The sequence below is a fragment of the Balearica regulorum genome, chromosome 1 (assembly GCF_011004875.1).
Source record: "Balearica regulorum gibbericeps isolate bBalReg1 chromosome 1, bBalReg1.pri, whole genome shotgun sequence".
NCBI lineage: Eukaryota > Metazoa > Chordata > Aves > Gruiformes > Gruidae > Balearica > Balearica regulorum.
The window spans coordinates 29,461,114-29,473,880 of record NC_046184.1 but is presented as its reverse complement, the minus strand read 5'-3'; the positions used below and the strand labels follow the sequence as shown (position 1 = coordinate 29,473,880).

The window sequence follows — 12,767 nt, the reverse complement described above, 5'->3', positions numbered from 1 at the left end:
TAAAGAAGAATGCCAGAATTTTACGTGTGTAGCATCTCTAACTGGAAGAGATTTTTAAGAAGTCAGCATCCATTTAAGTACTTTTAAAGACCAGATTTTCAAGATTCAGCTGTACCCTTTGATAATTTGATTTCTTTAAAAGGTGCTGTCTTCTTTAGCATGCACTGGTCACTTGTTTTAGCTCCTAAAGCAGTGACTTCTTTTGAAAGTCTGACACATAAAGGACACTCATGGGTGGGAGAATCGTTCCCTTGATGAGAAAAGGTCAACCTCTCTCCCACGGCTAAGATGCTCACTGCCAAGTTTTAGGAACAAAGCACTCCAGCAAATGCAAATCCACAAAATTGCTGGATGGTTGGACTGAGATAGGAAGGTGCATATGGTTCAAGCAGCTGACTCTGGAACACACTTCCAAATACTAGATTAAGCTTCAGCTGGAGCCTCATCCTTGGGAATACGGACCACAGGAGCTAGCACGCTTCCAGCCTTCAACTGCAATCAGGAACTATGAATTCAAAATCAGGAACTATGAATCCAAAAGGATTTGGATGTAGTTGCAGTTTGCTACCATGACAAGAAATGATGTCTAACACTAAAGAATTAGACTGTGTAAATAAAAAGAATTTCTTTTAAAAATTCTTTTTTTTTTTTTTTTTAATGAGTGGGTATAAAATTGTTAAACTGCTTGCCTTCATACAAATGTCCAAGGCTACAGATAGTACTTCTTTTCTTTACAAATCGTTTGTTCTAAAAAGTACCGTTTTTCTGAGTCACTTATCCTTGCCTACTGCTTTGCTTCTTACACAATGAGTAAAATAACTGACAGACTAAAGTGCAGTGCTATGATATCCACTTGTATTGACGGTGCGTGATCCTAAATTTCTCTGATTCTCCTCCTAGCTGTATTGGCTGTGTAGCTGTGGCAAGAAAAAAAAAGCAGGTTTTGCTGATGGAGGAAAATGACAAGGGGCGTGCTGAGGAAGGAAGTAGTATTTTGTCATTTATTTGATTACAGTTTTGTACAAATTTGGAAAACAAGTTACTTTGCTGCTGCTGTATCGCAGAACGCTGTAATTCACATCTGCAAGGCAGTATCTCTATTGCCTTAAAAACACATATTCTGAGGTTTCATCCCTGCCGTCCTCTTAAATAAACCTAAAAAAGAGGTTTGTTTATTTGGTGTTTGACTAGTGTAAAACTCCTGTATCTAACCATATTGTTAACATTCACAGTCTGCTTTCAATTTACTTCCCAAACCCATGAATTCTGCACAAGTGCTTGTGGGCGGAAAGATGACTACTTAATACATGTTAATTTGTGTGTATGACATAGAAATGGTTTCTAAAAAGACAGCTCCATCCCCTAACCCTAAATACTGACAAAATGCCTGGAATATTGTTACAGATGTGTAAATATCATGAAACTGAAAGTAATTTTGCATCTTTAATGTGGTCCTTGTGTCTGTGGTACCAAAGGAAAGCATTGTCCAGATACAGCTGTAATTGTTGTTTGGTTACTAAATATATTTCCCTAAGTGTAAGCATTTTTAGCGTAAGAAGAGAGCTAGAAAATAACCGTGCTCTTTTGGTGTTACAAAGTCGTAGTTTAACATCAGTGTTGAAAACTACATTTGGGACTGGAAAAGAACAGAAGCGATCCTATTTTCTTCTGTGAAGCAGCAACTTGTTTGTTCCCTCCACAAAATTCAGGTTCTGGCAGATGAATTTCTGCTCTGGGAGAGTAAACGATAATTCATGGGCAACTTATGTGTGTCCTGCGAAGACTTCATGGGACAAGTCTATCAGAGTCCTTGTGCAGCCTTACCACAAGAAACCAACTCATTTACTACTCCTCTACTGACCCACGCACCGTGTTTGTTCTGAGTGAGGCTGGAGGTGACGCTTCCCACTGGAGCACAGCTTGTGGTGGAGATGCTTCTACACGATCATCTACTGAAGGGTGAGAAAGTACTACAGCTGGAAGAGGAGAGTAGAAGCAAGAGAACAAATAAAAGAGAAAAATCTACCTGTTAGGAACATTTCTGTCAGCCTTAATGAAAAATTTCTGCAAGTCTCTATGTCTTAGGCTTTGCTCTGAGGAAATCAAGAAGGGGAAAAATGCAAATAAATGAGCACAAGATGGAAAAGAAAAGTTTGGACTTCAGACCTTGGTGGAACTTGTGAAAACTCATTGTTTTATAGTGAGGACTAACTGCATTTTCACTGCTTTTTGACTTGCTTGGCTCCTACATGCAATCCTATATAATCCATAACCTCAAGATGGGTCTCTGGGCTGCCTGTGCGGCAGGGTGAGGAACGTGGGAACCTCAGAGTGAAATTCACAGCAGTCAGTGCGCTGAGTTGCTCAAGGCAATTGCAGGAAAGGCTGAAGGGACAACGTTGCCATAACTGCTGCCCCTCTTGGGGTTGCCATGCCCTGCTATTTTGCCATTTGGAGCTCTGAACCCCCGTTTGGAGATGGTGGTCTGTTTCATAAAAGCCGCAGGTGTTCTCACCAATTGTTTGAAACATGACAGCAAGGGGGAGTTGCTACAATGTCTTTTTTAATATGCAATAACTAAATTATTATGCCATTCTAATTGGCTTCTAGACCCTCTTTGGGTCTAAGCCATCAGTCACCTCCCAGGACCATGACCTAAGCACTTGGTTTTGGTTGGTCTGGCGTGGGGCTGCATTGTCACCTGGCAGAACAGTGGTTGAAGACTGGCGGGAGGAGTGGGGGTACGCAGCCCGGCGGGTAGGATTTATATTGAGTAAAGGAGATGCTTGGGTTAGTTGCTGCTCTAAGGACTGATGGGGCATTTTACCTAATTACAATTTAATGGTCAGCTGCGCAGAGGATGCCTAGTTTTAGGAGGTTGGTTAGGCTGAGGAAACTCGCCAAGCTTTTCAGCGCAAGTGTGACAGTTGTTATTTTGGATATTTTCACAAGCGGTATCTTAGAGAGCCAAAAGAATTCTACTGGCACCTTATCCATTTTAACTCTTCAGGAGCTAAACAAGGATTTGGAAGACTGCAGTCTTAGACTTAGGTGCCTAAACTTTAGCATCACCTTACAGGCCAAACTTTCCAGAAGTTATGAGCTGTTCATGGGACTCACGCAGCTACTTGTTTATGTATGTTTGTGATACTGCTCCCTGGGTTATACTTTGGAAACTCACCAAAAGCTTTAGCACTCTTAAAACTTTCCTCACCTTTGGCTGAACAAGACTTTCATATATGCAACTAACGGTTGGGGACCAGGACCCGAAACGTCATCGTGGTGTATTTCTCCAAACCTGGCCACACAAAATAGGAAAAGAATCCAGAAAGATGTATAGGTCATCCTTATATATGGATGCCAAATAAAATGTCAAAAATTCTGCCATGTTTTTTCCTATACAGAAATTGAGTCGAAGATTTGCACAGTTTTATGGGTTTTTTTGGGGGGTTTTAGTTTCCTTCTATCAGAGAAATCAGACTGGCACAGTGTAATCTCACCATTTTGGTCAGTGCTGTTCAGGGCAGCATTTATTCCAACTCTAGCAAGACAACGTTGAGCACAGTGCTTTGTTTTTCTTTTCTCCAGCAACTCTTAAATTACTCGATTTTTTTTTTTTTTAGTTTGGTTGCTGCTATAATATGTATTGAGTAACTTGAAAATGAAATTACACTCAAACATATATAAAACTGTAGGCAGTGTAAACTCTGAAATGATCAGCAAATTTTTGGACACAAGTTTTTTACCGAATGTTCCTAAATCAGTAATTGGTTGTAATGGCCTAGCTATTTCTCAAAGCAGAGAAAGTGTCACAGGATTTATTTCAATCAATCAGACGAATGTTAAACACCTTTCTCACCAATTCAGAAACCTTAGCTTTTAATGTTGATTCAAAGAGCTTAGTTGGTTATGAGAGCTTAGTTGACTATAGAGAAGGTAGAAAATGTAATTTTTTTTTTGTTCCAGAATAACACAAAAATAACACGTTAGACAAAGGAATGCTGAAAGTGTTTATTGCCTGCAGGATAATCCCATATTTTATGAGACAGCCTGGAAAGCTGATGTATAGCTTCAGAGTTTCTTTTGACATGTCAACAAGCTAAAAGTAGAAACTTCCTTCTGAGTATCCACAGCTACTGGTAGGATATAGGAAAGGGAGTTTCTCTGGGACTAGCAATCAGATTGGGAAACAGGATTTGTATGAGCATGTTAAACTGCCATCTTCACCTCATAGTAGTACTGGGAAATGCCTAGTGGTAATTACAGTATAAGGACTGTGAGCACTTGCAAAATGTCAGGCTGAAGACAGGCAAAAAAGCCGTGAATTTCCACAGTGAAACAACCTGAAAGTTGACTTTTAATGATAAGCACTCCATACAGCACCTATTTGGATCAATACTTACTAAACCACACCTGCTTCAAAATAGGAACTGTGATAAAATAACGATAAACTTGATGGTTTTCATGGCAGGGTTCTGTTGAGGATCCTTGCTTGCATGATCCTCGCTCTGAAACACAGGGAACACCAGTACCCAGAAAATCCCAAAGGAAACACGTCTGTTTTCCTTGCTTCTTTGGTAACTATGGCAAACAGGCATCTGCAAACCCTTTAATAGAAGAATTTAGAAAGAGTTGATGTCTGATGGGAGCTCTCACACGGACAATCTCACAAGAGCAGGTAACATGTTTACATTGGGCAATATAAAATCATTATATGATTCCACTAAGGATTTGTTTACTGCTCTTGAAATTTTCAGAGTAATCAGAGGTAGCAATTAGGACATTACAGCTTTTTCCCAGATATTATTCCAAGGTGTGTTATGTATACATTTATTTTCAGGATGCAGCATTGCAGAAGGATGGGTATGCAAAATGGAATTGAATCCTACAGCTGGAGAGGTAAGAGCTCTGGCTTTTTTTTTTGTGCCGGGTTGGGTGGGTTTTGGGGGTTTTTTTTTGTTTGTGGTTTGGTTGGGGGGTGTTTTTTTAATAAATTTAAACTTCTTGGTGTGTGCTTGCGTTTTATGAATACAGCCTCAGGAGGCCAAGACGCACTGTGAAGTGTGGGTGCCAGTGAGTTTGGAAGAGCGACTGCTTGGGGCCATCAGGTGCCAGGAGAAACCTTTTTGGCTTCGCAGGGCCCAGCGAGGCGAGCGGCAGAAGACGGACACGTCTGTGAAGGCCACCAGCAACCTGCTGCCCGTCACTCCGGAGGTTCAAACCACGCAGGGAAACCCACTCTGCCACGGGGACGAGATTTCTAGGCGAAAGAGAAAAAAAGAAAGTTGCCAGCTCTCATTAAGATTTATTATACGTCTGAACTTTTGTAGTCCCGAAGCTTAACGACAGATGGTGGTGTAACTCCACCAATTTCGTAACGTCTCCATTCGCTTTGATGTTGTAATACAGATTCTCCTCGATTTGACTTCGGTTAAAACCAGCATTTTCTGCTCTTCCCAAAGTGTCTCGGGAGCTGTGCGCGGGGAGGAAGGGGAACGAACCTCTTTAGAAGAGGAATCTGTTTGTTTTCTTGTTCGCTTTCTAAACAATCCTAATGGAAAATGGCAAGCTGATAGACACCTAACGCTGCCAACTGCACGGACAAAATACATTAAATTAATTAAAGGAAGACGGTTTCAAAGCGGTTTATTTGAAGCGAGAAATACAATTGTGCAGATGAAATCTCGAACCGTAAACAGGAACAAATAAAACGCATCAGCCTTTTTCATTAGAAAACCCGGTTATATTTTACGCCGTAATCGTCGTTGTATAAACAAAAAAAAAAAAAAAAGGGAGGAAAAAAAAAAAGAAGAGTCGGGAAAGTGTTTGTTTAGGTATAATTTTGCGTGGAACCGGCGAGTCGCGCAGACCCGAGCAACGCCGAATAATTTAAGCAGCCAAGCGCCGTATTGTTCCCCGCGCGTTGTTACCCACCAGACAGAGCGGCTGTCAGCGGGGGCCGTTTGATCCAGGGGGGATTTTACATCCCCGTGAAACAAAGCGCAGCCCAGGCGGGGGTGGGGGGACGGACGGACGGGACAGGGCTGGGAGCGCTGCGGGAACCCGGGGGAGCGGAGGGCGCCCGGCCCGACGGGAGCGGCCCGGGGCAGGACAGGGGCGGCCCGGGGCAGACCCGGGGGTCACCGTGTGCCGCCACTCCCGTCCGTCCTCCCGTCCGTCCGGGGACGCCGCGGTCGCCCGGCGCCCAACGAAGTTGGCGGTGCCCGTGCGCCGGGCCGCGCCGCCCAGCCGGCTCGGTGCGGCGGGGGTCTCCCCCCAACAAGTGCGCGGCACGGCGTCTTCCGCCGACACCGGCGTTTGGCTGCCCGCCGCCGTCGGCTCCTGAGGGAGAGCCGCCTCTCCCCCCGGGGCGCGCCTTCCCGCCCGCCCGCGCTCGCATGCAGCGGGGGGGGGAGGCGGCGGCCTCTGGGCCGCGCAATTTGCGTCCCCGCGGCGCCCCGCGCCCTTGTCCGCGGAGCCCGCCGGCGGCCGGAGCTCGCGGGGCCCGATTTCGTTTGCAGGCCGGCGGGGAGCGGGGCGGCGGGCCCCGCGCGGTTTCTCTCCCCGCCCCGCCGGCCCGCGGGGCGCGGAGCCGCGGAGGGCGGCTGCCCGCGGAAACTTTGTCCCGCGCCGCCGCGGCCCCGCGGGGTGTGCGGCCAGTGTCACCCGCAACCGTTGCGCTGGCAAACCGCGGCGGAAGCAAGCAGTTCCCCGGTAACCCGCGCAGTGACGGGGCGGGGGGGAGGGGGGGGGGCGAAACAAAAGAGTCGCGAGTAGCAAATAAATATATTTTACGACCACCCATCGGCAGCGCCGCGCCCCCGCGGCAGCCGCGGCGGCGGCGAGCCTGCCCCGGCGGTGAACTTTCACCTCGTGAACCCGTCCGCGCCCCATTGGCTGCCCGCCACCCCGCCGCCGCCCCGCACGGGCCCCGCCGCCGCCCCGGCCCCCGGCCAGGCCCCGGCCCCGCCGCCGCGGGCGGGCAGGAGGGTGCGCGGCGGGGTGGGGGGCGGCCCGCGGCCGGGGGCCGCCGCGGGGGGCCCCGCCGAGTTGCCGGAGTTGCGGCGGCTCCGCCTCCCCCGGTAGCTGCTTCCCCCCCCCCCCGCCCCCCTCGGCCCGGTGCCGCCGGGGGCCGAGCGGCCCGCAGTGCCTCCGCCGGGGCTCGCCGGCGTCGCCGGGAGTGAGCGGCGCGGGCCGCGGCGGCGAGCGGGCAGTCTCCCGCTTCGGCGGAACAGCGAAGAGCAAAGTTTGTGGGATTTTAAATTTAATTTAATAAATGCGGCGCCTGTTAATTCTGAGTGACAGGCACTTTTTGATGCTGGTCCTCGGCGAGTACAGAGAGCCTTTCTAATGGAAAGCCACACGAGACGCGTGGGGTCGGGGTTTCCGCGCCGTCATTAGGTGGGCACTGAAGTAACAAACCCCACGTCCCGCTCGGCGACCGTCGCGCGCTGCCTCCCGCGCTCACGCGAGTCCTTCCACCCAAAGGCAGGGAGGACAGGAGCAACTCCTCCCCCACCCCGTTCTCCCACTCGGGAATCACTTTAAAAGTGTTTTTTTCCCCGGGGGAGCGATAGCCCCCGGGCCGGGCGGCCGCGCTCGCTCCCCGCCGCGGCTGCCACCAGACAGGCGGGGAGCGGCTGGTTCCCGCTGCGGGCAGCCGGGGGGGGGCTCCTGCACCTTGCTCCGAAATGTCGGGGTGTATGTAGAAAGTTAGTGTCGGGGCCCACGCGTGCCTTCTGGGCAAAGCTGCCGCCGGCGGCCAGGCCTGCCCCGCCACGCCGCCCCCCTCCCACGCGGGTCCCCCGGGCCTGCCTTCGCGCGAGGGCTGCGGCACCTCGAGGGTTGCCAGCAAGCTGCAGACAGCCGGCACTGGCAGTACAACACCCGGCTTTGTTTTCTGCCCGTCTGCTAAACTCGTTGTGTCTAACGGAGCCGGAGGAGAGGAGCGGCGGGAGGGGAGAGGGGGCGGGGAGGGGGCAGCCGCCGAGAGCAAACAACTTCCCCGACGGTTTGTTTACATAGCAGGTGGACCTGCCGCCCGCCGCGGACCGCGGCAGCCCGCTCCGGCGGGGACCGGCCGGGGGAGGCGCGGAGCCGGGCACGGCCCAGCGCGTCCCGCCGCACTTTTTTTTTTTTTTTTTTTTGTTGCCATCCCCCCTCCGCTGCTCCCCCCCCCCCCCCCGCGCATTATTAGCACTTCTGTGCAGGCCACTTCGCGATCATGTGAGGGCTCCCTCCTCACTCCCCTTTCTCCAAAGGAGTCGGTGTGTGCAGCGGCGGGGTTTTTCTTTTTTTTTTCCCTTTTTTTTTTTTTTGCATTCCCAACAAAACACATACACACAGGCGGCACACTCCGCACACAGGCGGACCCGCACGCCGGGGGAGGGAGCGCGGCACCGCCAGCGCGAGGCAGCGCCAGCCGGCGGGAGGGCGCGAGGCACCGCCGCCGCTCCGCGGTCGCGGAGGGCCCCGCGCCGCCCGCCCCCGCCGCCCCGCTCCCCCGGCCCGCGCGTCCCGGCGGCGGCTCCGCCCGCAGAGACTTTGCATGTGCGCGCGGCTGCGCGCGGCTCCGCTCGCCCTTTCTCTCGGTGTCAGCTCGCCGGGACGCCCCGCACGGTGTCTCCTCCCGGTAAGTGCTACCCCCCCCCCCCGCCCCGCACACCCGTCCCCTCCTCCCCCCGCTCCCCGGTGTGACTTGCTACTTCCACCCGCTCCCCCCCCCCCTCCCGCCTCCGCCGCTCACTGACTTGCCGCCGCCGCGGGAAAGTTTGGCCGCGGCCGGCGTGGCCGCAGGAGTGACATGTGTCAGGTCTCCCGGCACCCGGGGGCACCGCTCCCAAAACTGCAGCGGGACCGGTACGCGGGGGGGGGAGGGGGGGGGGCTGAGCTCGGCGACAGGAGGCTGCTTGTGCCCCGGCCGGAGTTTGGGCTGTGCCTGCCGAGCCTGGCGAACCGGACCGGCCGCGGGAGCGGGGCGGCGGCGGCTCCCTCCTGAATCTCCCGGGGCGACCGCGGCTGGCAGCGCGGGCGCGGGTCGGCGGGGCCACCCTCCCGCCACGCAGGGCTGCGCAGCGCCGCCGGACCCGCGGCCCCCTTGTCCCGTCCCCCCCGCGTAATTAAAAACAAACAACCTGTAGCCTCCCCGTACGGAGACAGAAGTGCGAGGCGGGGAGGGCTCGGGGCCGGGCTTCCGAGGGAACGTGTGCCGGGGAGGCTCGGCCGTCCTCGGCTCGCCTCCCCGTGTGTGTTTTTTTTTCTTTTTCCTCTTTTTATGATTTTTTTCTTCTCTCTCTCCCCCCCCCCCGAGACCTCCCCAGCAGACAGCCCGGGTGAAGAAACGTGTCACGTTTCTCCTTTGTGTGCTGCCTGCCTGCCTGCCGGAGGGAGAGGCGCACCCCCCCTGCCCCCGCCTCTCCGCCCGTCCGCCCGCGCGGAGGGGCCGCCGCTCCCGCTGCCGGCCGCCCCCTCGGGGCGCCCCGCGCGGTGCTGCCCCGGGGCGCCTCCGCTGGCGTGGGGGGGAACCGCAGGGCCGCGGGGGTGGCCGCGGGGCCTCCCGGTGCTCTTTGAGCTGCGCGGGGAGTAGCGTCCCGTCCTCCTCCCCCCTTCTTTCGCTTGCACACCCCACCCCACCCCCCCCCAAAAGACACACACACAAAAAGCCTAAAACCAAGGATTAATAAATAATGGTGTTGGAGCTGCGGAGTTCCGGAGGCGGCCTCCGTGGCTGGTGCGTGGGGGCCTTCTCTTGAAATTGGCTCTTGAAATTCAAGAGGACTGCGGGACCTGGAAAGTTTTGAAAGTTTAATTTTGAGGAGCGAGGAGAGGTAGCGATCCCGTGGCTGCGGGGCACGCCGGGCTCTGCTTTTCAGTCGGGAGTGCCAGGGCAGGGGGAGGCGGGAAGGGCGAACGCGGGTGCCTCCTCGCTCGCTTTCTGCCGCGCACCCGCAGCGTGCCGAGCGCGGGATGCGCAGCCCGCATAGCTCTCGGCCTGCCTTAACCTGCCGCAAAGCCGTTCGCCACCCATCTGAGTTTGCCTGGCGAAGGCAAAGACAGCCCGTGAGGCGTTTTTGCTCTCTTTCCCGCAGTTTTCGGCTCGCGTCAGGTTCAGGAGGGTGCGGGCCCGTTTCCCAGCGCAGCCGCATGCCGAGGGCACTGGTGAGCACTGGTGAGGTCCCAGCGTGGGGTTTCTGGCGGTGGGGCGAAGCCCGGACTGCGGGCAGGAAAACATTGACTTAAAACTTGCGAGAACAGTCTGGACAGAAGGCATGCTGCTGGTACATTCTCAGGGGAAAAATAATCTCAAAAGTAACCACCCTAAATTCATAGTATCATCATCTGTCCGTAAAGAGCGCAGAGCTGCAGACGGAAGAACACGCAGTAATCTCCACCTGGGAATCACTTCTATTTTTAAGAAGCCGTGTTTGTTTATGTACTTTCTCACAGAGAGAATCACGCCAGTTCCCCTTCCAAAGAGGATTTCCCCGTGTCTTTTCCCCACAGAGATGCCCCTGCCCAAAACTCGCACAAGCCGGTGGGAATCTTTCCGCTCATAGCAGTAGGAACCGCTCCATTGACTCCGTGGGCTTGGATCAGGCCCTTGGAAATTTTGTTACGAATGTGGGACTAGGAAGTTGCGCGGGGTGTCTCTATACTCACATTAATTTGTGCGGGGGGGGGGGGAAGAAGTCAGAGACAAAGTTTTAAGAGATTTTGACAGGTTTAATTTTCCCCCCCCCCCCCGTGCTAGGTAATTTAAAACCATTAAGGAAAAACATTACTGCTAGTAATATTACTCTAAAGAAAATATGATTAATTATTAAATTGGTTTCTCTAATGCTACATCAAACCCTTTTGAGTGAGATATAGATTTTAGTGTTCAAATTAGTATTTATTTTTAATTTAAGGTTTTTCCTGACTATAGTAATTTGTTCCTATTAAATATAGATCTTGAAAAGACCCCTGTTTTGCAATAATTTGCTATTTCAATGTAATTCTTACAAAATGGTAGTGTTCTGTAGCGTTTTTGTGTACTTAAATCATTCATTTAACTACTCAGAATAGTAGATTACTAAACGGTTGAGGGAAAGGAAAGAGTGTTTCAAGTACAGCATTTCCAAAACACATATAGTAACCTTCATGCCAGTTGATAGGTCACTTAGTGGCACACAAAAGATATGTAATTAGACATTCTGATTTATTTTGTTAATATATGGCACCTGAAATATGCTGCTTCATGTGAGGCCTTGTTGGTGTAGGCTTTAAGATTTAACAGTAACCTCACCAGGAAGCTTAAGCAGAATCAATTGTATAAATATTTGGGTTTTTCTTTGTTTTTAGTTTAACCTCAGTGATTCTTACCTTTTGTCACAAGATCTTTGCCGCAGTGAAGTGTTTATAAGGTTTGAGAGAGGAAAAAACCTAAATGTTTTGTAGCTTTCTGTTTAGTGAAGATTTGTGTAAAATTACCAAAGAGTCTGTAGTGAACAACCAAATTAGAGTTTTTCAAGTGTGAGGTAGAGTATATCCAAGTTCAGGATATTTTAATTAGTGAATACATAGTACTCTTTTAAAGCTGCACTAGGGTTTGTACAATAGTCAGGTGTTGAGTTTCACAGGTTTTTGAAGTTACTGATTTTTTTTTTCGGTAATCATCTGTTGCTTATACATTTTTAAAATGCTTTCTGTAATAGAATGCGTCAAAACTAATGTTTTAAGATTAAAGGTGTATGTGCTTAGAAACATTCCTGTCAGACTCCAGTATATTTTTAGAAGAGTTCTTGTTGGACTCGAATATATTTAAAAAAATTACTGTAATACAAGCTTTTTTTTCCTTTTTTTTTTTTTTTTTACGTGAGTACTGATTTACGTGAGCTAGAATAAGCTTTTTATATTCGGAGGAATATACCTGATTCAGCATTGCATGCACAGGAGTTATTCAAGGCTAGTGGGCTGAAAACAATAGAAAACTTCTGAGATGTGATCTGTGTTGTGGCAGTGTTTTGCTATGTGCCATTGAAAATGTCACTTAACCTCTTTGTTTTTCATCATCAAAATGTGAGGGCTGGTATTTATCTATCTTTCTGATAGGGTGATTAATTAATATTTCTTGAACACTGAGTACTCCTTTGTTCCATTTCTATTTTTACCAGGTTTATTTTGGAGAAATTAAATTCTGATGGTGGTTGAAAAGGAATGGTTCATGGGAGTCATCATGTTTTTTCTTTGTGAGTCAGATCGTGAAGAGGTCACTTGCTCGTAGGAATTGAAAATGATTTAGGACATAGGTCACTGAGAAGTACCCAAGGAATGATTTTGACTGGAGAAAATTGCAAATCACGGTCAAACTGAAAAATGCTATCAGCTTTGTTGCAAAATAATAATTTTTGCTACACTTGAACTGATTACTCTTTTTAAATTTTGTGACAGCTAGTGGGTTTAGAAGTAATGCAAATTACCTAATTTTTTTTTTCACAGCCACTGTAGCATACCTCTCAACTAATCCTTGTTAGAAGAAATACTTGTCATTTGGATTCCCGTTCCCTGTCCTGTTTTGACTTGAGATCCTTCTTGATTGTATGTGTAAATTAATGGCACCAGAAAACCTGAAAAAAAAAAAGGTGAAATTATAGAAAAGGTTAGCTGTAATAAACTAACCTCTTAAATTAATCTTGAAATTCCAATTATATAGTTCATTGATAGTTGTCTGGAGGTTTTCTTCCACATTTGCTCCTTCACAGAATTAGCATGCTTACCTTATTGTAATA

General features: G+C 50.2%; 1 protein-coding gene across 8 annotated transcripts in view; it reads left to right on the top strand.

The window, feature by feature from the left end:
* The first annotated feature begins 7,118 nt into the window (after positions 1-7,118).
* Positions 7,119-12,767, top strand: part of FOXP2 (forkhead box P2) — a 438,488-nt gene continuing 432,839 nt past the window's right edge. For 2 of the 8 annotated variants that reach the window (XM_075744032.1, XM_075744027.1), the window contains exon 1: positions 8,063-8,632. The gene's annotated coding sequence lies outside the window, so the exon portion shown is untranslated. Of the gene's footprint in view, positions 7,247-8,055; positions 8,633-12,767 lie in introns of those variants that run through there. The other 6 variants (XM_075744041.1, XM_075744006.1, XM_075744017.1 and 3 more) reach the window with 5 other exon arrangements.